The sequence below is a fragment of the Cibotium barometz genome, chromosome 6, assembly GCF_041138505.1.
Source record: "Cibotium barometz isolate CiBa-2024 chromosome 6, ASM4113850v1, whole genome shotgun sequence".
In the NCBI taxonomy this organism is placed as follows: domain Eukaryota; kingdom Viridiplantae; phylum Streptophyta; class Polypodiopsida; order Cyatheales; family Cibotiaceae; genus Cibotium; species Cibotium barometz.
Window position 1 is genome coordinate 4,608,814 of NC_141051.1, and position 23,108 is coordinate 4,631,921.

Consider the following 23,108-nt stretch of genomic DNA (forward strand, 5'->3'; position numbering starts at 1 on the left):
ATTCAAGAAATCTATCGAGATCAAAATATTCAGATAAATGATTAATTTATTTATCATTGGAATTTGTAATTAATTTAGAAATCAATTAAGTGAATATTCAAAGAAAGAAATTCAGTAAAATAGTAACTGAATTATTAAACCTTTTCGAGAAGGATAGTTCAGGAAAAATCTTATCCGACTTAAACCTTGAATCAGACTATGACCAAGACCAAACTCTTCGAGGAAAGAAGGTGTTACCAATTTAGAAAAATACACTCAAAACTCCCGCCAAATATGAAACTAAGTTTGAGACCCTTCAAATTGATCTGTGGATCAAGGTTATAGAATTCGAGGAATTCTGGTATAAAATTCAGAATTCCAATCAAGAAGTTTTGAGGATATTGATTCAAGAAATACTCCTTGTATTCAAAAGAAAATCAAACTAAAAACTGCATAGAAATGAGAATGAGATGTGATGTGAATCAAGATAGATGTGAATGAATGAATGGATGAGATGTAAAGTGATGTGAAAAGGAATGTGAATGTGTATGTGAAGAGTGGATGTGAAGAATGGATGTGGATGCGAATGTGTATGTGAAGAATGGATATGGATGTGTATGTGAAGAATGGATGTGGATGTGAAGAATGGATGTGGATGTATGTGAAAGAATGGATGTGGATGTGTATGTGAAAGAATGTGATGTGATGTGACATGAATATATGTGGATGTGAAGTGATAGATATGAATGTATGGATAGATGTGAGTAGTCGTACATGTGAACGATTGGATGGATGTGGATGAATGAGATATGATGTGGATAGAAGTGATGTGATATAATGTGGATACAATGTATGTGATGGGATGGTTATGAGAGTGAATGTGGTGGATATGAATGAATGAATGTGATGGATGGTGGATATGAATGAATGTGATGTGATGGATGTATATGGATGTGATGTAAATGAATGTGATGGACGTGAATAGATGTGATGGACGTGAATAGATGTGATGTGATGTGAATCGGGATGTGAATGAATGAGATGTGATGTCATGTGAATCGGGATGTGAATGAATGAGATGTGATGTAAATTGGGATAGATGTGATATGTGATGTGAATGAATATGATGTGATGAGATGTGGATATGGGTAGATGCGAGTGGATGAGATCTAATGCGAGTGGATGAGATCTAATGCGGATAAATGAGAACAGATGTGATGAGATGGAAAATGATGTGATGAGAATGGGAATACATATGAAATAAATGAGGATTGATGTGGAACAATGTGGAAAGACGAGAGTTTGTTATAGAAATTATATGTATAACCTGTTTTTAAATGACTGTTTTATGTCAAAAATGCTAGGGAAGCATTTTGACCGTCTTGTGAATGAGGTCGTGGGGGCTTGTCTGATAAAGTTACAATAGCTGACCGAGAGTCAACGGAGGACGTCTCCCATAGCAAGGTCAGCCAAGGTCTTGACCAGCCTTGGTTCGATTTAAATGGTGAGCTTCTGGTATGGTGGATGAGGGACCAAGGAAGCTGTCTATGAAGGGATAGGTGACCTGCGAGAGGGTGCTGACCATACGGTGCTCAGGCCTTGGGTCGTCAAAGATATCCACACGCGCGTCGAGGAAGATATTGGAACCAGGAGTAAGACTTAATTTATTAATTCGGGAATGGATCTGGTTGATTGACCTTGCTGGTCCTCAACGGAGGAGTCCATGGCTCTTTTATATGGATCTATTAGTTGATCTTGCTGATCTTCAACGGAGATTCCATTTTGATTTTTATAAGTGAATATATTGCCGATTACTATGAGCTAGGACCTATGGAAAAGGCCCCTGCGTGGATAGGTGGTGAGCGTTCTGGTTGCCAATGATGCCACGATACACCGATGAAGGAAAAATTAGAAATTAGGATTCAACCGGATATTTTGGAGGATTATGATCAGTGATACTATAGTTTCATTAAATGATTGTTTTAAAGACAGTTGAATCTGTGAAAAAGGCAATTTTATATTGGGTGTGTAGGGAACCTGGGAACTCTTTTCCCTGGTACACCCAGGACAAAAACTAACCAAATTCTTAAATGGATCCCATCACTACAGTGAGACCAAATTCTGTTATGGTACGATAGATGAAGTAAATCTCGGATAAAAATTATTTTATGGAAAAGAATCAACGACTGTGCCTCTCAATGAGGAAAAAAGCGTTGGTCTCTATGGTCCAAGTGCAATCTTTTCCTTGATCTGACTATGGGACTTATAGGTCTGGTCAAACCAGTTCAGTTAGTTAAGACTTTTAACTACGTTAGAGTAAAACTATCTTGGAGCAATGCCTCATGTTTTCCGGGTGAGGGAAGTTTTTCTGAATTCGATTTTGGAAGAACCAAGGGATTAGTCTCTTGTCTGGATATACGTGGGCGAGGCCCCGAGTGAGGGACCCTGCCCCGCGCAAGAAGTGCTGCTTCCACTGCTAGCACCCCAGAATTCGTTGCACGGTGGGGACAAGGATCTTTCAGCTGGTATCAGAGCGAATTGGCTAAAGTGGATCAACCAAGAAGCCAAAAATGTCAAAAATTTATGAAGTAGCAGTAAAAGATTGTAATTGTGTGATGAAATTCATACAAATTGATATTCAGACTGAAATTCATAAATTAGTAATTGGGTCTTCAAATGGAAGTACCGCAATTGCATGGAATCCATGACTTGCTTGAGGCCTAGACGACATGATGATATTTACCTTATAATTCCAAGGACCATGACTACCCATATATACCGAGGGTATAACTGCAGCTCTTTACTGGCAGTATATACGAGTAAATCTAAGACCTTGAAATTATAAGCAAAAATGATATCCAGATGATAAACTTGAATGTGGTTGATATGATTTTAAAAACTCCAGTTGAGAATTGATGAGTTGATTTGGATTATGATTGAAAAATGATGATTCCTGAGTTTTGGTTGAAAAGTGATAAGCTGAGCAAAACCACAATGAGGATGAATGGGACGAGCAAAACCACAATGAGGATGAATGGGACGAGTCCCTGTGATGATGTGCGTAACTAGAATGACGATAATGACTTCAAAAAATCACTATGAGATTAGTGGATTATACTGACAAATTGCTATTTTTAACACTTGATCCAGTGGATCAAGTTAAGGGATGTCAAATTAAAAATCTGTATAATTGAAATTCCCATGGAGGACTGTTCAGATGGAAATTTCGGTCTAATGGACCATCATTGTGTTAAAGATATAAATGATATGATTTGAAAGAATTTTTATCTAATGATGAGTTCTATATAAGGGATCTTTATCCCAAGATTCTGTTGGGTTCACTAGACTATAAGGAACCCCAGAATCAGTTGGATCTTAAGGGAAAGAGTTGTCCTCTAGTTTGCGAGATGAGGACATCTCGCATTTTTTAAGTGGGGTAGGATGTAAGATTCCTCCCTCTAGATTTTGAGGTGTGCAGGTGTAAGAACCTCCCCTTTTGATCTTATAATTATTCCCCTCTCAAAAATAAAAGAAAGCTCTGTTTTACCCTGTTTTGGTCTGGAGAGAGAAAATATCTAGAGGGAAGTAATTCAAAATTTAGATATTTTTAGATATAAAAATCCTCCTAGTGTCTAAAATGATTTCCCCTGAAACAGAAATTCAAAAAGAACTTTCCAATGTGCAATTGGAATTAATTGAAAATAGGTAAAAAGGACCTTAGCCTAAAGGTCCAGATTTTCAGAAATTTTAGGATTATGGTCCAATTAAGGTTCCTATGGACCAATAAGATTAATCCAAATGTAGGGAGGAGATAAATTGAAGAATAAAAGAAACCCTCCTCCCCCCCCAAAAAAAGAGTAAATGCTCACATAAGATATGAAGAGTGGACTAAGGACCAAAGAAAACAATTAAAAAACTAAATTTTGACACCTCAGTGTGGGGATCTCCCCTCATGAAGTAGGTGCCTTTTTTCTCATCATTGCCCCAATTTTAAATCAATAAAATGATATATTTTATCTCTCCTCTCTCCTATTTCAAAACTAAATCCAAAAAGTAAGATAAACTGACCAAAAAATGGTCAAAAATTGACCAAACTAATCTGGAAAATTCTAGAATCAGTTTGCTTGGTTAGAGGCTCACTTTTTCCTATAAATAGAAGCCTCCCCCTTTGTAAAAGCTAATGGTGTTTATGCACTGTTACTCTGCTCCCCTGTCCTGAGCCATCTATATTGAATTTCTTAATAATTCAATTATTTTTTGCCTAATCCTCTCCAAAGTGAATTGGTGGCCACTCTTGCTTCAAACAAGAGTAGAACCCTCAATCCCTCAAGCCAAAGGAGAGCTTAAAAGCTCTATGTAAGTTAATTTTCTTACTTGTTTAATTTTACATCTATGGTTTTTTTTATTTTCATGTTTTACAATTGATTGAATTAAATTCAAATGCTATGCCTTTGAGGAAAAGGCCACCCCTTCTCTTCTTTACATTCCAGCCTTTCTTAATCCTAGAAAGATTAACTAAAGGATTAATTAAACTCTTTTTATTGTTTACTCACTTGAATTTAGGAAATTATGTAGATTAGAGTTCTATAAATCTAATTTGGGTTAATTTAAGTTAAATAAAGAATGATAAAAATGAGAAATGGTCAGCTACACAAAGGAGGTTATGGTAAAATTTTCTAGAATTTTGTGGAAAAGAAAGTTTGTTTTTATGTTATTCCAAAAGAGAAATTCCCACCATTTTTGCATCTAAAAGAAATATTCTAATTACTCCATGTACATATTCACCTATGAATATGCATGGATATCACTGATATTAATTATTAAATTTTATTTCTATGCATAGAAAGATTCATAAAGGAATTATTTTTATTTCAAAAGTGTTATTCTCATTAAATTTGATTTTTATGCATAGAAAGATGCATAAAGGATTTATTTTTATTTCAAAAGTGTTATTCTCATTAAAATTGATTTTTATGCATAGAAAGATGCATAAAGGATTTATTTTTATTTCAAAAGTGTTATTCTCATGAAATTTGATTTTTATGCATAGAAAGATGCATAAAAGAATTATTTTTATTTCAAAAGTGTTATTCTCATTAAAATTGATTTTTATGCATAGACAGATGCATAAAGGAATTATTTTTATTTCAAAAGTGTTATTCTCATTAAAATTGATTTTTATGCATAGAAAGATGCATAAAGGAATTCTTTTTGTTTCAAAAGTGTTATTCTCATTAAAATTGATTTTTATGCATAGAAAGATGCATAAAGGAATTATTTTTATTTTAAAAGTGTTATTGTCATTAAATTTGATTTTTATGCATAGACAGATGCATAAAGGAATTATTTTTATTTCAAAAGTGTTATTCTCATTAAATTTGACTTTTATGCATAGAAAGATGCATAAAGAATTTTTTTTATTATAAAAGCGTTATTCTTATAAAAATTGATTTTTATGCATAAATAGATGCATAAAGAAATTCTTTTTATTTTAAAAGTGTTATTCTTATTAAATTTGATTTTATGCATAAATAGATGCATAAAAGGATTTTTTTAAATAAAAGTGTTATTCCCATTGAAGTTGATTTTTATGCATAAAGAATTATTATATCAAAATTAGAATTTTTATATCAAAATTAGAATTCTCTTAAATTCTATGTTTAAATTCTATGAGTATTTGATAAATGAATAATTAAATACTCTAAGAGAGAAATTTCTATCGTTTTATATTCACCCGGATTGTTAAAAAAAATCCAAGAAATCTATTAAGATCAAAATATACAGATAAATGATTAATTTATTTCTGATTGGAATTCGTAATTAATTTAGAAATCAGTTAAGTGAATATTCAAAGAAAGAAATTCAATAAAATAGTAACTGAATTATCAAACCTTTTCGAGAAAGATAGTTCAAGGAAAATCTTATCCGACTCAAACCTTGAATCAAGACCAAACTCTTGTCAGTTTTGAGGAAAGAAGGTGTGACCAGTTTAGAAAAATACACTCAAAACTCCTGCCAAATCTGAAACTAAGTTTGAGACCCTTCAAATTGATTTGTGGATCAAGGTTATAGAATTCGAGGAATTTTGGTATAAAATTCAGAATTCCGATCAAGAAATTTTGGGGATACTAATTCAAGAAATACTCCTTGTATTCAAAAGAAAATCAAAATGAAAACTGCATAGAAATGAGATGCGATGTGAATCAGGATAGATGTGAATGAATGAATGGATGAGATGTAAAGTGATGTGAAATGGGATGTGAATGTGTATGTGAAGAATGGATGTGCATGTTTATGTGAATGTGTATGTGAAGAATGGATGTGCATGTGTATGTGAAGAATGGATGTGAATGTGTATGTGAAGAGTGGATATGGATGTGTATGTGAAGAATGGTTGTGGATGTATATGAAAGAATGGATGTGGATGTGCATGTAAAAGAATGTGATGTGATGTAAAGAGATGTGATGTGACATGAATATATGTGGATGTGAAGTGATAGATATGAATGTATGGATAGATGTGAGTGGTCATACATGTGAACGATTGGATGGATGTGGATGAATAAGATGAGATGTGAATGAATGAGATATGATGTGGATAGAAGTGAGTGATATATGTTGGATAGAATGTATGCGATGGGATGGTTATGAGAATGAATGTGGTGGATATAAATGAATGAATGTGATGGATATGAATGAATGTGATGTGATGGATGTAAATGGATGTGATGTAAATAAATGTGATGGACGTGAATAGATATGATGTGGATCAGGATGGGAATGAATGAGATGTGATGTGACGTGAATAGATGTGATGTGATGTGGATCAGGATGGGAATGAATGAGATGTCATGTCATGTAAATCGGGATGTGAATGAATGAGATGTGATGTCATGTGAATCGGGATATGAACATACAATCAATATGAAGGACCAAAATGCCCACCACCCTGCAAAAGTGTGGCAACTAACACTACTTCAACCAGACCAGCAGGCAACCAAATCCTTCATGATAGCTAGATAGACCCACGATAATGGCATCACAACAGGCCATCCCCTTGCACCACCTAAGATCTCCAGCTAACAATGCAGTGGATTGTAGCAAATGAGTGGTCATGCAATCTTGTTACTGCAAAAAGGCAAAGCCACAAAATCCTTTCATGCCATCACCCTATCAGCCGTTCATGCCACAAAATCCTTCCATGCCATCACCCTATCTTGACACTCACACAATGCCTTCATAACCTACAAGTAGGCATTGTGATCGCAACAGGGGGACATCCTTGAGAGAGAGATTCTCCGGCTCGATCCCCTTTACACCTCCTTATATGCATTACCTTTGAGATCCTCAAGATCGTCTGCCCAATCATCAACATCACTATAAGAAGCTACTTTCTCCAAAGATAAGCTCTTCCTCTACAGATTTTGTAGACTTCTTCCCACATTGCATCTGAACAATCTAGCTTGAGATTCAAGAAGCCACATATGTCCTGTTCAGTAAAGTCACCACAATAGTCTGCTTCAAAATTGTGGATGCACCTTTGCGATCCTCCAATCAGTAGTTAGAAATCACCATAATTCCATTTGCAAGATGGTCCTACTGATATTGACAAAGAAAGCAAGGAAACTAAGCAGTGCCTTCTGACTAGTCTCATCTTTTTGCTAGCGCTGAAAAGCATTGGCCTCGTCTAAGATAATTGTTGGCACTTTACTCGTCTCTGCCTCACGCATTCTCAAGTAGTTTCCCATTGCTTTGTGGAACTCAACAGTGTCCTTCTTGTTGAGCTCTTCTCCTATAGATTATCAAGGAGAGAAAGGTCACGCAGCTCTTCCACTATGGTAAATTCATTGTGCATGGCATTTTTTTAGTGTTAGCTTTTTTCTAGTTTTGTTTAGCATCGTTAGTGTTTTTTTAACGTTTTTTTTAAACCTTAGACGTGGCCCCACAAGCGCGATGTTGTCAGCTTTTTTCTCAGCATTTTTTACCTTCGACGTGGACTCACACCCTTGGACGCTTTTATGCAAGGGTGTTAGGCTACCCAAGGTAATAAAAGTTCGAATGACTGTTCCACACTTGCCACAGTCATTCCATACTAGAGCCACGAGTGTACGCTTGTAAGCATACGGCCGTACCAATCCAAAAAAAAAATCTTTGTTTAAAAAAAAAACCAAAATTCTAAACCGCCATTCCACACTTGATGCAGCTGTTCCACACTAAATCCACAGGTGTACGCTTGTAAGCGTACGATCGTATATCAAACCCAAAAAAATCCTAAAATTTTGAACGGTCATTCCACACTTGCTGCAACCATTCCATACTAAAGCCACGGGCGTACACTTGTAAGCGTACGCCCGTGTGGTGGCTGTACCAAACCCAAAATAAAAAACTTTTTAAAAAGAATTTCTATTTTTTTTAAATTTCAAACGACCGTTCCACACTTGCCATTTTCATTCCATACTAAAGCCATGGATGTATGCTTGTAAGCTACGGTCGTACCAAACCCAAAAAAAACTTTTTAATTTTTTTTTAAAAAAATCAAAATTCCGAATGGCTGTTCCACAACTTGTCGTGCGGCCGTTCCATACTAAAGCCACGTGCATACACTTGTAAGCGTACGACATACCAAACAACAAAAAAAAAATCTAAAAGAAACAAAAAAATTTCCAAATAGCCATTCCACACTTGCCATGGCCGTTCCATACTAAAGCGATGGGCATACGCTTGTAAGTGTACGGTCGTACCAAACCCAATTTTTTTTCCCAAATCTTTAGAGGTGCTTTTGGTTTACCTCCCCGACTCACTAGGGTTATTTTTACATGCATACAACGCCTCAAAAGACCACTTTTAACCTTAAGGGTGTGTTCACGTGCAAGGCAAAAGTGAGCTAAAACTCCTATTTCGGGCTTGCGCGCATACCGTTGAAGCTTTTATAAGCTTCCCCGCACACCATGGACACCTTTTAGTCATGGTTGCATGCCCCCAATGCCTCTATTCCATTTGGTGACACCCCGGCCTTAATTTCGCATTCACATGTGGTCGCCATGCCACACATGTTTCGTCGAGAGGGCGAAACAATCTTTGAAGAGCCCTCATCTAGTGGGGGCCCTCCATACATGCACCCCGGTATGGATAGACGCCCTGAGCACATTCACATACACTCTTCTCTATCCACCACAGATCTATTCTCACCTCCCACCCTTGTACCACCTCCCCTTGCGCCACAACTTGCCATTCCGAGCTTAGCACAAGCTCTAGGAAGGGGAGTGTCACAACACTTGCACCCACAAACATCATATGAAAAACCTATGTGGGCAAAAATTTTTAACTTCTGCCAAAATTCCATTGAGTTGGAGACCCCGTATTCCACATCGAGGTCTTTAACCAAATATGTTAGGCATTTGAAATTTTTGATGATGCAACCAAAGTCCATCTCCTTGGACTCAGCCTTGAAGGCAAGGCCGTGCAATGGTTCCAATCCTTGGATCCTCCGCACAAAAGCGCTTTCAAAGCGGTGAGAGAGGCCTTCATTCTCGGATTTACACCCTACGGGCCCAAATGGAGCCCCGTCATCCAACTGTTCCAATTGGAACAAAAACCTGAGGAAACATTACATGACTACATCGCTCACATTAAGTACCTTGATTCGCATTGCAAAGAGAGGAAAAATTTGAGAGATAATCAATTAATGGATTGATTCCTCTTGGGCTTTCACAATCCATGGCTCCACGACCACCTGTTAGTCAAGGACCCCTCCACCTTTGATCATGCTTGCAAATGGGCGATCTTTCTCGTTGACAATATGCGAGAAAGCTATTCCACGCAATTGACCACCGCACCAATAACAACCCAAATCTCATTTTTAACGTTACCTTCCTCTTCTCCCTGGCCCAAGTGTTACTAGTGGCACCACCCCAAACTAACTACTCATACAACACACTAACACGCCCCTCTCCATTGCTAATCTTTCCATCCCAACCGTTGCCTCTCTCCAAGCATACCCTATTGCTCATGGAAAGATTCTAACCAGGTTCATTGCTAAACCTCTCGAGCCCATGCGCTCCGCCATCCCTAAGGCACCCCTAACACCTCATCTCCCTTTGCCGGTGCCTCACATGGACCCTAAACCACTTGTGCACACTATAGGTGCACCTGCAAGGAAACCACCTCTTTTGTGTTTCCTCTGTCGTGGTGGAATGCTCTCAAAAGAAACGTCTGCCAATGCAACCACAATGTCATGGCTGTGGAATTGAACATTACTATAAGAATTTCCCTTTGCAATTAGTTTCTCATTCCACAGTCCAAGGCATCCCATCCCTCAACGTGTTGAGCGGTTAACATGGGAAGATATCCACTGTCCCATTGAATGTCGTCACATGGTTGTAGGCCAAGTTAAAAAAGGCTACATCCCAAAAGAAACAACGCTCTAAGCATGTTGGCCACCACGGAGACAATCGGGTTAGCATCTGCATGGGCTCAACAAAGACCACATCCTCCTCCTCTAGGAGCGATGATGTGGCCAAATTGCCACTCCCCCATGCAGCCCACCAAAAACTTACCAAATGGGAAAAATGGTTGGCCACTTATCCCAATGCCATCCTTGAGAAACAATGTCTTCAGGACGCCTAAGCACTGATAAAGCAATACCAGGCTCAACTTGAACTGCCACCTATTTTCATAACCTTTGACCCCATACTTGAGTGTGTGTCATCCCCCATTGAACTTGAACTTCCGCACCAAGTAAGGCAAGAGCCCCCGCAAATGCTCAAGGCCAAGGATGATCCATTCGCCAACATGATGTTGTCAAACGATAATTTTTCCCCTCTTGCCAACATGATGTTGTCAAACGATAATTTTTCCCCTCTTGCCAACTATTACTGGTCCACCCTATGATCAAGGCCTTACCCCTCAAGAAGCCCCTACTCATCAACGCAACCTGGCTGGCCTCTTTGCCTTCCTTTTCTCCCAAATCCACATGCCCATAAGAACCTTATTAAAAGGTAGTCCAAATTTATGGAATAACCTTCGAGATTAGATGGAACACAAACTGGAGGCTTCTGTGGAGGAGGAAGCTCCCTCAAATTCCTCGGACAAATATGAGCCCCATCATCCAGATTTACTCCATCACCACCACCCACCACAACCCAAAGGCACACCAACAATTCATGTCAATGCACTTACAATACTTTGAAGGTGATGACACAAACGCAGCATTGCCCATTTCCTATAATGGGCATAGGGTCAAAGACATTCCATGACTAAGTCTACCTTTACTGAAGACTCTGTGACCACCGTCCTCAGGAGCAATGATCTCTTGGTTTGCGAGGCTTGTCACATCAAACCCTTGATGAGCGCAGGTTCATGCACGGTCACTTCTATCAATAGTGACGAAGTCAACCACCACGATTGGCTTAAAATCCTTGCTACACTTGACACTCTCCCAGATCATAACCTCAGCACACAGTTTGTGCTCCCAAATGGCCAGACCCTTCATGAACCCTACAAATCCATTGCCTTGCTTAACACCCTGAGTGTAAGTGTAGCTCCACAACCTGAAACAACCACCCTTTGATAGATTTCCCCTTTGGTAGAAACATGCAAAGAAAACATGCCTTGTTGCTTCCCATAGCTAGCCATAATCTTTTGCCATGGGAAACATGGGTCTCTCTGGGCAAACCATCTCTTAAAACTACCTATGCCAAAGTTCAATTGCCTAGTGGATAACGCATACAAAGCCTTGGGTATTTTACACAAACTGTACATAATGTAGCTAACCCATTGGCGTGTAAGTTCTATGTGGTTCCCATAGGTGAGATAAAAGAAGCAGTCATCTTGGGGTAAGTTGGGTCCAGAACACTACAAGTACAATCAACTCTGCTGACAACACAACTACCCTCAGGCTTCCCTAGGGCAAGGTAATAATGATCCTCTGGGACGGGGAGTGCATTGAATCCGACCCTCTGTCCCCACCAACTACTTCCACGAAGGGTACTCCCTCACCCCCCACAATAACTGGTAAGTCTTCCACTGCCCATGAACTACCACCAGAACTCAATCCACCACAAATATGGATTAGACTTCTAATCGAGAATGTTCTACAATGGTGGCAAGCCCACATCTATCATATGGTCTGCACCAATCTCATATTCTTGGAGGCATGGAAAGCTCTTGGAAAACCCACACTAATAAAAGAAGACACTTACATTCAAATCTCACGTGAAATGCGTCTCATGAGTGTTGGGTATTTCATTCTTAAAATATCTAATAGAAATAACCAGTTGGAGTGTAGATTTCATGTCAGATGTAGGTGCACTCCAAGGCTAGATTATCATTGGAAAAGAGTGGATTGATGCCACTGCCAAATCAATTGGTGAGAAGAAACAGCCACCATGGAAATCAACGGTAAAAAGGCCACTGTCCTCTTGTGTCCCCAAGAGGAAATCATCCACACATCCTCACCCTCGACCACCCTTCCCCCTCACGCCCCCTCCTCATCATCGGCAGTCTCCCCTATTCTCCCACCCCAAGCCTCACCTAAGCCGATCGATCGGTTACTGTCAACACCACCCACTAATGACAAACAAGCCTCATTGTCGACATTGCCCCTCAACTCTACATCCTCAATCACCCACCCTGGAAGCAACCCAACCTCATATCTTTATTATGACATTAAATGGTGGGTGCCCAAGAATCTTCTGGTAGCCGCTCAGGGATTCTACGATGGCTATATAGAACTATGGATCTCCAAATGGCCATCTCTAAAAACCAAGTGCAAAAAGCCAACTACGCCAACAAACACCAACCCTAAGACAAAGCTTCAATGTTGTCTCATCCCCAATTGCTTATTACAAGCACAAGGCTACTATGAAGGCAACCCTCACCTCTGGCTACCCAAGCATGCCACCTGTGCTCATTTCCCACAGCAACTCCCTAGGAAGCTGTGACAACAGGTCCCACAACCACGGGTTTGGAAACCCCAAGCACAGCAAAGCCAACAACGCTGGGTGCCTATCAATGTGCTCCAAGCACAAGGCTTCCATGAAGGCAACACACACTTGTGGCTCCCCAAGCCAAAATCAAAAGACTCTCCACCATGTCGATAATCACCTCATAGCTCAAAGCCTCATCAACAAAAAAGTCAGAAGCCTCACCAACCACAGACCTTCATCACTCGGTAGCGTTGGGTGCCAAAATGTCTCTTAGAAGACCAAGGCTTCCACGATGGCAACTCCATCATTTGGCTCCCAAGGCATACCCCTCAACAGTTTGCCCAAACCACACCCACCCAACCAATATCTTTCCAATCGGCAAAGATGGTTTGGCGACCAACGGGCAGGCAAATTCCATCCTCCTCGACAAATCCTCCGGACTTGCCCACACCCAACCCATGGGCACTCCAAAGTTCAATTAGCCCAACCCTTTCAACCCACGGAGCCTCATCCACAAAGCTCCACCCCGCCCCTCAACTTTGTCACCAAACCAAGGGGCAGTGCTACAACATGGCTGAGCTTATCCACCACTCCAAGATAAACTCAAAGGTAAGCTCACAATGTAAGATTCCTCCTCAGCCTGAATATCAAATAAGCCTCTACTTCAATCCTTGTAATCATTCTATGTTTTTGAATACAAGAAAATATCATTTTTCCTTGTTTTGCCTAGTGAGATAAAAAAATTCTAGAGAGTGGTAAATAAAAATTGGGATATTTTTGGATTAATAAATTCTTCAAATATCAAAAAAATGTTTCCCTGAAACAGAAAATCAAAATAGATTTTCCAAGGTGCAATTGGAATTAATTAAAATTGATTCAAAAGACCTTAGCCTAAGGGTCCAGATTTTCGAAATTTTTTTGATTATAGTCCAATTAAGGTTCCTATGGACCAATAAGATTAATCCAAGTGTTGGGACAAGATAAATCCAAAGAGTAAAAGAAAATACCCAAAATGAGTAAATTCCCACAAAAGATGAAGAGTTGACCAAGTACTAGGTTTATTAGTTAAAAATTATGGAGTATTAATAAAAAAATGAGATATTTTGGAGTAATCATTCATTTTTGACACATGTGTAAGGAAAAGGGAGACCTTCAAGGAGGTGCCTATTTCACATGCTTGGATGAGTTTAAAACTCAAAAATAATAGGATATTTTTATCTCTCCTCTCTCCTAAATCAAACCAAATCAAAAAGGAAGCCAAAGTGATCCAAAACTTGTCCAAATTCAGCCAAACTGAAGCTGGAAAATTCTAGAACTTAGTTGTACTCAGTTAGTGGCCTCCCTCTCCTATAAATGGACCCTCATTTCTTTGTATTATTATCTGTGAACTAAACTGTGCCGGTATTACTCTAAACTAAGCTTAATTTCTATTATCCTCTAAAAACCTCTACAAAATTGAAGAGATTGAAGCTTCTCTCTCTCTTCAATCTTCCTTGGTGACTCCTATGACATACCAAACCAATTGATTGGTTGGGGGCCTCTACAGTGACTAAAGAATCAAGCATTTTAGGAGGTAAAGAGTGGATTATGGTCTTTTTTCTATAATTTCTAAATGTTTCTTTCTTCTCAACCCCTCTCAAGCTTGAGAAGCTTTAATTTGAATGGCTTTTGAATATTATTGAAATGCTTTAATGTATTGTAATAAAGAAACACATAAATTTTCATTTATGCTTAATTTTAATGGTTTTTAAGCATTTCTCTCTCTCCCCCCAAAGAAAGGTCATTCCTATGACCTATTCTCAATCCAAATGAAGCTTCTCATGAAGCATTTCTCTAATCCAAAAGTAATTTTTATGCTTGTCTAATTGGAGGCCAAAATAATGGCTTTTTAATGCTTTTATGATATTTATTTCATAGAGAAATTATGAATCAATCCATAATTAGATAATGATCCAATTAGTGGTCATTCTAATCATATTAATAATATTAAACTTCATTCTCTCAATTAAATTGAGAATTATCAGTAATAGCAGTGGAGCTATGGTAAAATTTTTGTAAAATAAACACATAAAACATTTTCATTCATAATATGAAAAAAGGACTTCCTACCATATTCTAGGAATTATCATCCTAGATTAATTGAATGATTCTCATTGTAAAGAAATTTATTTTTATGATTATGCATAATTAGTAAATTAGGAAAAGGAGAAAATTTTTGGTAATTTATTTTTATGTTAAAAAAAGAGTAATCCCCATGACATTGGAAATCCATGTATTCCAATGATTTAGAGAATAAAATTGGAATGCTAAAATAATGTATAATTTATGAAAGATTTTAGTTAAATTTATCTTTTTATATAGATAAATTTTTATGATGAAAGAGGAATTTCCACCATATTGAAATTCAAATATTTAAATAAGGAAAGTATAATTCCTAGTGCAAAGGAATTAATGAAGATTTTTATTTAAATTTTAAGAGAAAATATAGTTAAATTTACCTTTTTATATAGATAAATTTTTTATGATGAAAGAGGAATTCCCACCATATTGGAATCCAATTAATTAAATGAAGAAAGTGTAATTCCTAGTGCAAAGGAATTAATGGAGATTTTTATTTAAACTTTAAGAGAAAAATTTAATTAAATTTATCTTTTTGCATAGATAAGTTTAAATGATAAAAGAGGAATTCCTACTATATTGGAATTCAAATGTTTAGATGAGAAAAGTGAAAATTTTAGCTTAAAGGAATTAATGGTTATTGTTATGTAATTTTTAAGAAGAATTTTAATAGATTTAATTTAGGAAAAAGAGGAATTCCCATGATAATTGGATTGCACTTGTTGAAATGAGAAAAAGAAGGATTTCAAGTTTATTCAAAAAATAGGTATTGATATTTTAGTTAAAAGATTAATTTCCACGATAATTGAGAAAAGATGGATTTGAATTAAATTCTAATGTCAAAAGATGAATTTCCATCATAATTCTACCTAATGAATTAAGGTTGAGAATTTGTGGGAAAAAGAAAATCTTGGATAATTGAATTGGGAAAGTCACTAAATGGATATTTACTCAAAAACTAGATGTTTAGTTGAAAGGAATCCTGGTAGAACTAAATTGAATGAATTTAGTTAGACTATGTGAGGTTGGACAGTAAACCTAATTGTCCTTCTCTCGAACTAAATCAGACAAAAACTTCGTGACCAATTCTAGTTACTAAATCCAAAGAATAGACTACCGAAACTAATCTAGTTTTTCCCTTACCAATCTCACCAAGAATCTAGTTGGATAAATGGATAAAATGACGGGTAGATTACCCTCATGAGAGATCAAGGATCCTCATTTTTGAAACTGGGAATTATTAGAAAAAGGGTCTTTGGAACCGATTTCAAACTGGAATCTCACTTGCATTGGAAACTCTTTTTTTCATTCAAAGGATTGTTTTACGCCAGAATGCTGGAGGAAGCATCCCCAGGCCCCCTAGCCGGCGATTCATACAAAAATCAAATAGGCATACCACATACACACCCAATATGAAATTGCCAATCAAGAACTCTCATAGCACAAAGGGGGATTGTGTCCATTCATTATGAGAAAATGCCTTATATACAATTAGCCCTTATTCACACTTGGGCACCCAAAACTTACTAATTAAGGCCTTGGGTGGCCAATATCTCATAATGTACAACTTTTATAGTGCCTTTGCATGAAACGTATTAATGTCCTCAAATACACGAGAATATTTGTTAATCCAAAATGGGATTAACATGTCGCAAGAGGTATAGTGGCATAACAAGCAGCAAGTTGTAGTAAAATAATTATGCATCTTCAAGTAGGCTGAAGATAGATATGAGGAGTTATTTGTTATTAAATTTAGTGATTGCAGATGTTCCCACAACTGGTGATGATGTATGGTGTATGGTTTCAGGAGCCTCTAACAGCATGACTTGTCATGGGCGAGTGGTTTAGAGATGTCAAAAATCTGAAAAAACCAAGTTATGTGGAGACGAGGGATGACATGGCTCATCCTATTGCTCACATTGGGAATGTGCCATTAGTTATGCAGGATGGCAAGATGAGATACTTGGTTGATGTACTTCATATGCCTAACATAACAAAGAATTTAGATTTAGTTTTGGTGGGTAGATGATTGAGGTTGAGTAGAGTTTGCAGCAGGTATGCTTTAACCCTGAAGGTTGTTATGTTGAACAAATGTCTCTTAGCTACAAAGGGAAAAAGAGTGGGTAGAATGTTTACTTTGGATGTAAGAACGCTTGAGGTAAAAGTGCTATGTTTGCACAAGGTGCAGGTATTATGGTGGTTGATATAGATATTTGGCATAAATGTATTGGCCATGTGAATGAGCAGTGGTTGAAGTCCATGTAAAATTCAGAAATTGTTACAGGTTTACCAAACTTTAAGGTGGATGGAATGCATAAACTATGTGAAAATCATGTCAATTTAGAAAGCAGACCAAGAATGTATTTCCACATAATAGGAATGTGAGTAAGAGAGCACTTGATGTGGTGAACTGGGATGTATGGGGGCCAACAAAGGAGGCATCAACATGAGTATATCATTAACGATGTATCTTTTATTGATGACTATGAAAGAGAAAAGTGAAGTGTTTACTCACTTTTAGAATTTCAGAATGTTGGCTGCTACTAAAACGCAAACGGGTTTATAGGTTAAGTGCCTAAGGTCAGATGGAGAGGGAGAGGACTTCTCCAATGAGTTCAATGACTACTTGAAAAATTATGAAATTCAGAGGCAATTCGCATGTAGGTACACTCCGCAATAAAATGGTGTTGTTGAGAGGAAGAATAGGCACATAATAGAGGTTTCTCATGCATTGATGGGGCTGAGAAGAGCATGCCTCACCAGTATTGGGCTAAAGTAGTTACGGTTGCAGTTTACATTATGAACAGTACCCCCACAGTGGCAGTGTTATGTGTTCATTGGTTACTCCCTCTTGAGCAAAAGGGGTATAGATGTTATAACCTTGTCACACGTGAGATAAGGGTGAGTATGGATATTGTCTTTGATGAGATGAGAAGTTGGTATAATGTTGTAAAAGACTTGATTGGGGCTGATGCATAGGAGCTATTGTATTATGTGCAATCACTTGCTCATTGCCAAGATGGCAACCGTGAGAGTTGTTATATTTACTATGCCTATATCTAAAGGATGGGTTTTGAATTCTTGCATGGTGAGTTACAAGAAGAAGAATATTTGGAATAGCCACTTGGTTATTAGGATTTGAGTCACCTAGATTATGTGTGCAGGATACGTAAAGCCTTGTATGGCTTGAAGTAGGCACCAAGAGCATGGCATCATAAGATTGCATAGTATCTTATCACCATTGGATTTCATATGGCAGATGTTGATCATTCAGTCTACATGCAAAAGGGTGATAAGGGGATTGTGGCCATCATCATCTATGCGGATGACTTCATTGTGGGGGTGACAATGAAGAGGAAGTTAAGAACGCAAAGAGTCTTCTCAAGAAGAAGTTTGACATGAAGGATTTGGGTGAAATGGGATACGTTTTTTTGGCATTGAGGTCATCACAATGCCTGAGGGCATATAGCTATCATAGAGATAATATGCATTGGACATGTTGTCCAAATATGATATGGTTGGTTGTATGCCCATTTCTGTACCATTGGACCAGAATAACAAGCTAAGTGCAAACATAGGTGAGATTTTGGAGAATGCCACTATGTACACAAAGATAGTGAGTAGCTTGATCTACATGACGATAACCATGCTAGATATGAACTACACAGTTGGGTTGGAGAGCCAATTTATGAAGGTTCCTTAGAAGCCACATTTGGATAGTGTGACGAATACACTATGCCACATGAGGTCCACAATGGATTATGGTATCTTTTATGAGGTTGGTATATAGTTACAAGTGTATGGATACGTGAGGTCCACAATGGATTATGGTCTCTTTTATGAGGTTGGTATACAGTTACAAGTGTATGGATACACTGATACAAGTTAGGGCAATGGCTACCTTGGTAACAACAATGAGCAATGAGCACATATATTGTTGCTATCTAGATCTTAGCATTGGACACTGTGTACTTTTATGATATGGCAATAGATAGCTAAGCAGATTCTTTGCCAACTCATCCATGATCATGTCCTTATCTAGGACTCTAGTTGGTGCTGCTTGGGCACCCTTGGCTCATGATGAGGCTTTGGATAATAAATTCCCTATCTCTTGGTTTAGGTTGATGACTTCTATATCCTTGTCTTGGAGGTTATTTACTAGGTTTATTGCATACTCACACTCGTCAAATATGTAGTGCCTAGACCTATAGAGATGGTCATAAAGCATCTTGTTCTTAAGATCAATCATAAATCGATCAATGAGCAATAAGACATCCAATCTTTTATGGGTGTGTTGCATCTCACGTGGAGATACTTGGTTCTAGCAATGTAGTCCCACATTGTTTCACCGTCCTCCTACTTGAAGTTATATATATGTGCAATAGGGATCCATATAGCTCCATTGGGAAAGAATACCACAATGAATATGTGTCGCAAGACCTTGTATAGCTGGCCTTTTCAAGTAGGTCTAGTTACCTTAATCCCTGGCATACTTTGCCGTCAAGGCAAATTCCAAATTAGCAGATGCTTGTGGGATCATCAATCCATCCCATGGCCTTACAAATTTGATCAAACTTTTTTTAGGTATTGAGTGGGATCTCTAGTTCTTGTTCTATCAAATTTGGTCGTCACCCTTGAGATATGGATTGACCAACTCTGACCCTCTAGATGCTATGTTATTGGTCACAATCTCCCTTCTCGTTTCAAACACCATCATTAGCATGTATTTGGTGTATTCCAGGAACGTGAGTAAGAGAGCACTTGATGTGGTGAACTCAGATGTATGGGGGCCAACAAAGGAGGAATCAACATGAGGATATCATTAACGATGTTTCTTTCATTGATGACTATGAAAGAGAAAAGTGAAGTGTTTACTCACTTTTAGAATTTTAGAATGTTCTCTAAAATGCAAACGGGTTTATAGGTTAAGTGCCTAAGGTCGGATGGAGAGGGAGAGTACTTCTCCAATGAGTTCAATGAGTACTTGAAAAATCATGGAATTAAGAGGCAATTCGCATGTAGGTACACTTCACAGTAAAATGGTGTTGCTAAGAGGAAGAATAGGCACATTATAAAGGTTGCTCATGCATTGATGGGGCTGAGAAGAGAATGCCTCACCATTATTGGGCTAAAGCAATTGTGGCTGTAGTTTACATTATGAACAGGACCCCCACAGTGGCAGTGGCAGTGTCATGTGTTCATTGGTTACTCCCTTGAGCAAAAGGGGTATAGATGTTATAACCTTGTCACACATGAGATAAGGGTGAGCAAAGATGCTGTCTATGATGAGATGAGTAGTTGGTATAATGTTATAAAAAACTTGATTGGGACTGATGCATATAGGAGCTGTTGTATTATGTGCAACCACTTGCTCATTACCAAGGTGGCAACCGTGAGAGCTGTTATTACAATGCCTGCACATCAAAAGGATGGGTTTTGAATTCTTGCATGGTGATTTACAAGAAGAAGAATATTTGGAGTAGCCACTTGGTTATGAGGATTTGAGTCACCCAAATTCTGTGTGTGCAGGATGCATAAAGCCTTGTATGGCTTGAAGTAGTCCTGAGAGCATGGCATGATAAGATTTCATAGTATCTTATCACCATTGGATTTCATATCACAGATGTTGATCATTCACTCTACATGCAAAAGGGTGATAAGGGGATTGTGGACATCACTATCTATGTGGATAACTTCATTGTTGGGGGTGACAATGAAGAGGAAGTTAAGAACGCGAAGAGTCTCCTCAAGAAGAAGTTTGACATGAAGGATTTGGGTGAGCTGAGATACGTTTTTTGGCATTGAGGTCATCACGATGCTTGAGGGCATAAGCTATCATAGAGATAATATACATCGGACATGTTGTCCAAATATGGTATGGCTGGTTGTATGCCCATTTCTATACCATTGGACCAAAATAACAAGCTAAGTGCAAACGTGGGTGACATTTTGGAGAATGCCACTATGTACATAAAGATAGTGAGCAGCTTGATCTACATGACAATCACCATGCTAGACATGAACTACACAGTTGGGTTGGAGAGCCAATTTATGAAGGTTCCTTAGAAGCCACATTTGGATAGTGTGAGGCATACACTATGCCACGTGAGGTCCACAATGGATTATGGTATCTTTTATGAGGTTGGTATATAGGTACAAGTGTATGGATACATGAGGTCCACAATGGATTATGGTCTCTTGTATAAGGTTGGTATACAGTTACAAGTGTATGGATACACTGATGCAAGTTAGGGCAATGGTTACCTTGGTACCAACAATGAGCAATGAGCACATATATTGTTGCTATCTAGATCTTAGCATTGGACACTGTGCTTTTATGATTTTGGCGATAGATTGCGCACCAAACCATATCTCTCAGTGGGAATAGATGTGCGTGTTCTGCTTGAGGTGCTGGCTAGGGTTGGCCTTGAGGTTGCCCCTTGAGGCCCTTGGGGCTAGCCCTACCATTGTTGGCCTTAACACTTGAGTAGATTCTTTGCCAACTCATCCATGGTCATGTCCTTAGCTTCCCAGACTCTACTAGCTAGGACTCTAGCTAGTGCTGCTTGAGCACCTTTGGCTGATGATGAGGCTTTGGATGATAAATCCCCTATCTCTTGGTTTGGATCGATGACTTCTACATCCTTGTCTTGGATGTTATTTACTAGGTTTATTGCGTAGTAACACACATTAAATATGTAGTGCCTAGACCTGTAGAGATGGTCATAAAGCATCTTGTTCTTAAGACCAATTATAAATCGATCAATGAGCGATAAGACATCCAGTCTTTTATGGGTGTGTTGCATTTCACGTGATGATACTTGGTTCTAGCAATGTAGTCCCACATTGTTTCACCCTCCTCCTTCTTGAAGTTATATATATGTGCAATAGGTATCCATCTAGCTCCATTGGGAAAGAATCCCACAATGAATATGTGTCTCAAGTACTCGTATAGCTGGCCTTTTCAAGTACTCATATAGCTGGCCTTTTCAAGTACTCGTATAGCTGGCCTTTTCAAGTAGGTCTAGTGACCTTAATCCCTGGTATACTTTGCCTTCAAGCAAAGCCCAAATTAGCAGATCCTGGTGGGATCATCAATCCATCCCATGGCCTTACAAATTTCATCAAACATTTTTTAGGTATTAAATGGGATCTCTAGTTCTATCAAATTTGGTCGTCATCCTTGAGATATGGATTGGCTTGGTTTTGACCAACTCTAAGCCTCTAGATGCTATGTTATTGATCACAATCTCCCTTCTCATTTCAAACACCATCCTTAGGATGTATTTGGCGTATTCACATGGCAGCGACAAAAATGTTATGGGCTACCACACCTCCAAGAAGGAAATCTATACATTCACCTTTGGAAGAAGCAATCGAACACAACTGTCGTAGGGAACTTACCAATGCTTTGAGCTCGTGTCCCCCCTTGAGGTCTCCAAGATCACTTGAGAAGCTCCAATCCTCCAAGCTTCACCTCCACGCTGTCACCGTAGAGTCACTCACACCACCACACAAGGAAATCACTCTCTCTCACTTCTCCACACAAGCATACAAGTATAAAGAAGGCACATGTGCTAGAGTACTCTCTTTGACTCTCTTTCTCAAGACAAAAGCAAGAACTCTCATAGCACAAAGGGGGATTGTATCCATTCATTTATGAGAAAATTCCTTATATACAATTGGCCCTTATTTGCACTTGGGCACCCAAAACTTACTAATTAAGGCCTTGGGTGGTCGATATCTCATAATGTACAACTTTTATAGTGCCTTTGCATGATACTTATTAATGTCCTCAAATGAAGGAACATATTTGTTAATCCAAAATGGGATTAACATGTCGGAATAGGTATAGTGGCATAACAAAGAATGTATTTCCACACAATAGGAACGTGAGTAAGAGAGCACTTGATGTGGTGAACTCATATGTATGGGGGCCAACAAAGGAGGCATCAACATGAGGATATCATTAACGATGTTTCTTTCATTGATGACTATGAAAAAGAGAAAAGTGAAGTGTTTACTCACTTTTAGAATTTCAGAATGTTGGCTTAAATGCAAATGGGTTTATAGGTTAAGTGCCTA

At 38.3% G+C, this 23,108-nt stretch overlaps 1 pseudogene; it reads right to left on the reverse strand.

Moving 5' to 3' along the window:
- Positions 1–6,956: 6,956 nt before the first annotated feature.
- Positions 6,957–13,365, reverse strand: LOC147637367 (uncharacterized; annotated as a pseudogene).
- Between the last annotated feature and the right edge of the window lie 9,743 nt (positions 13,366–23,108).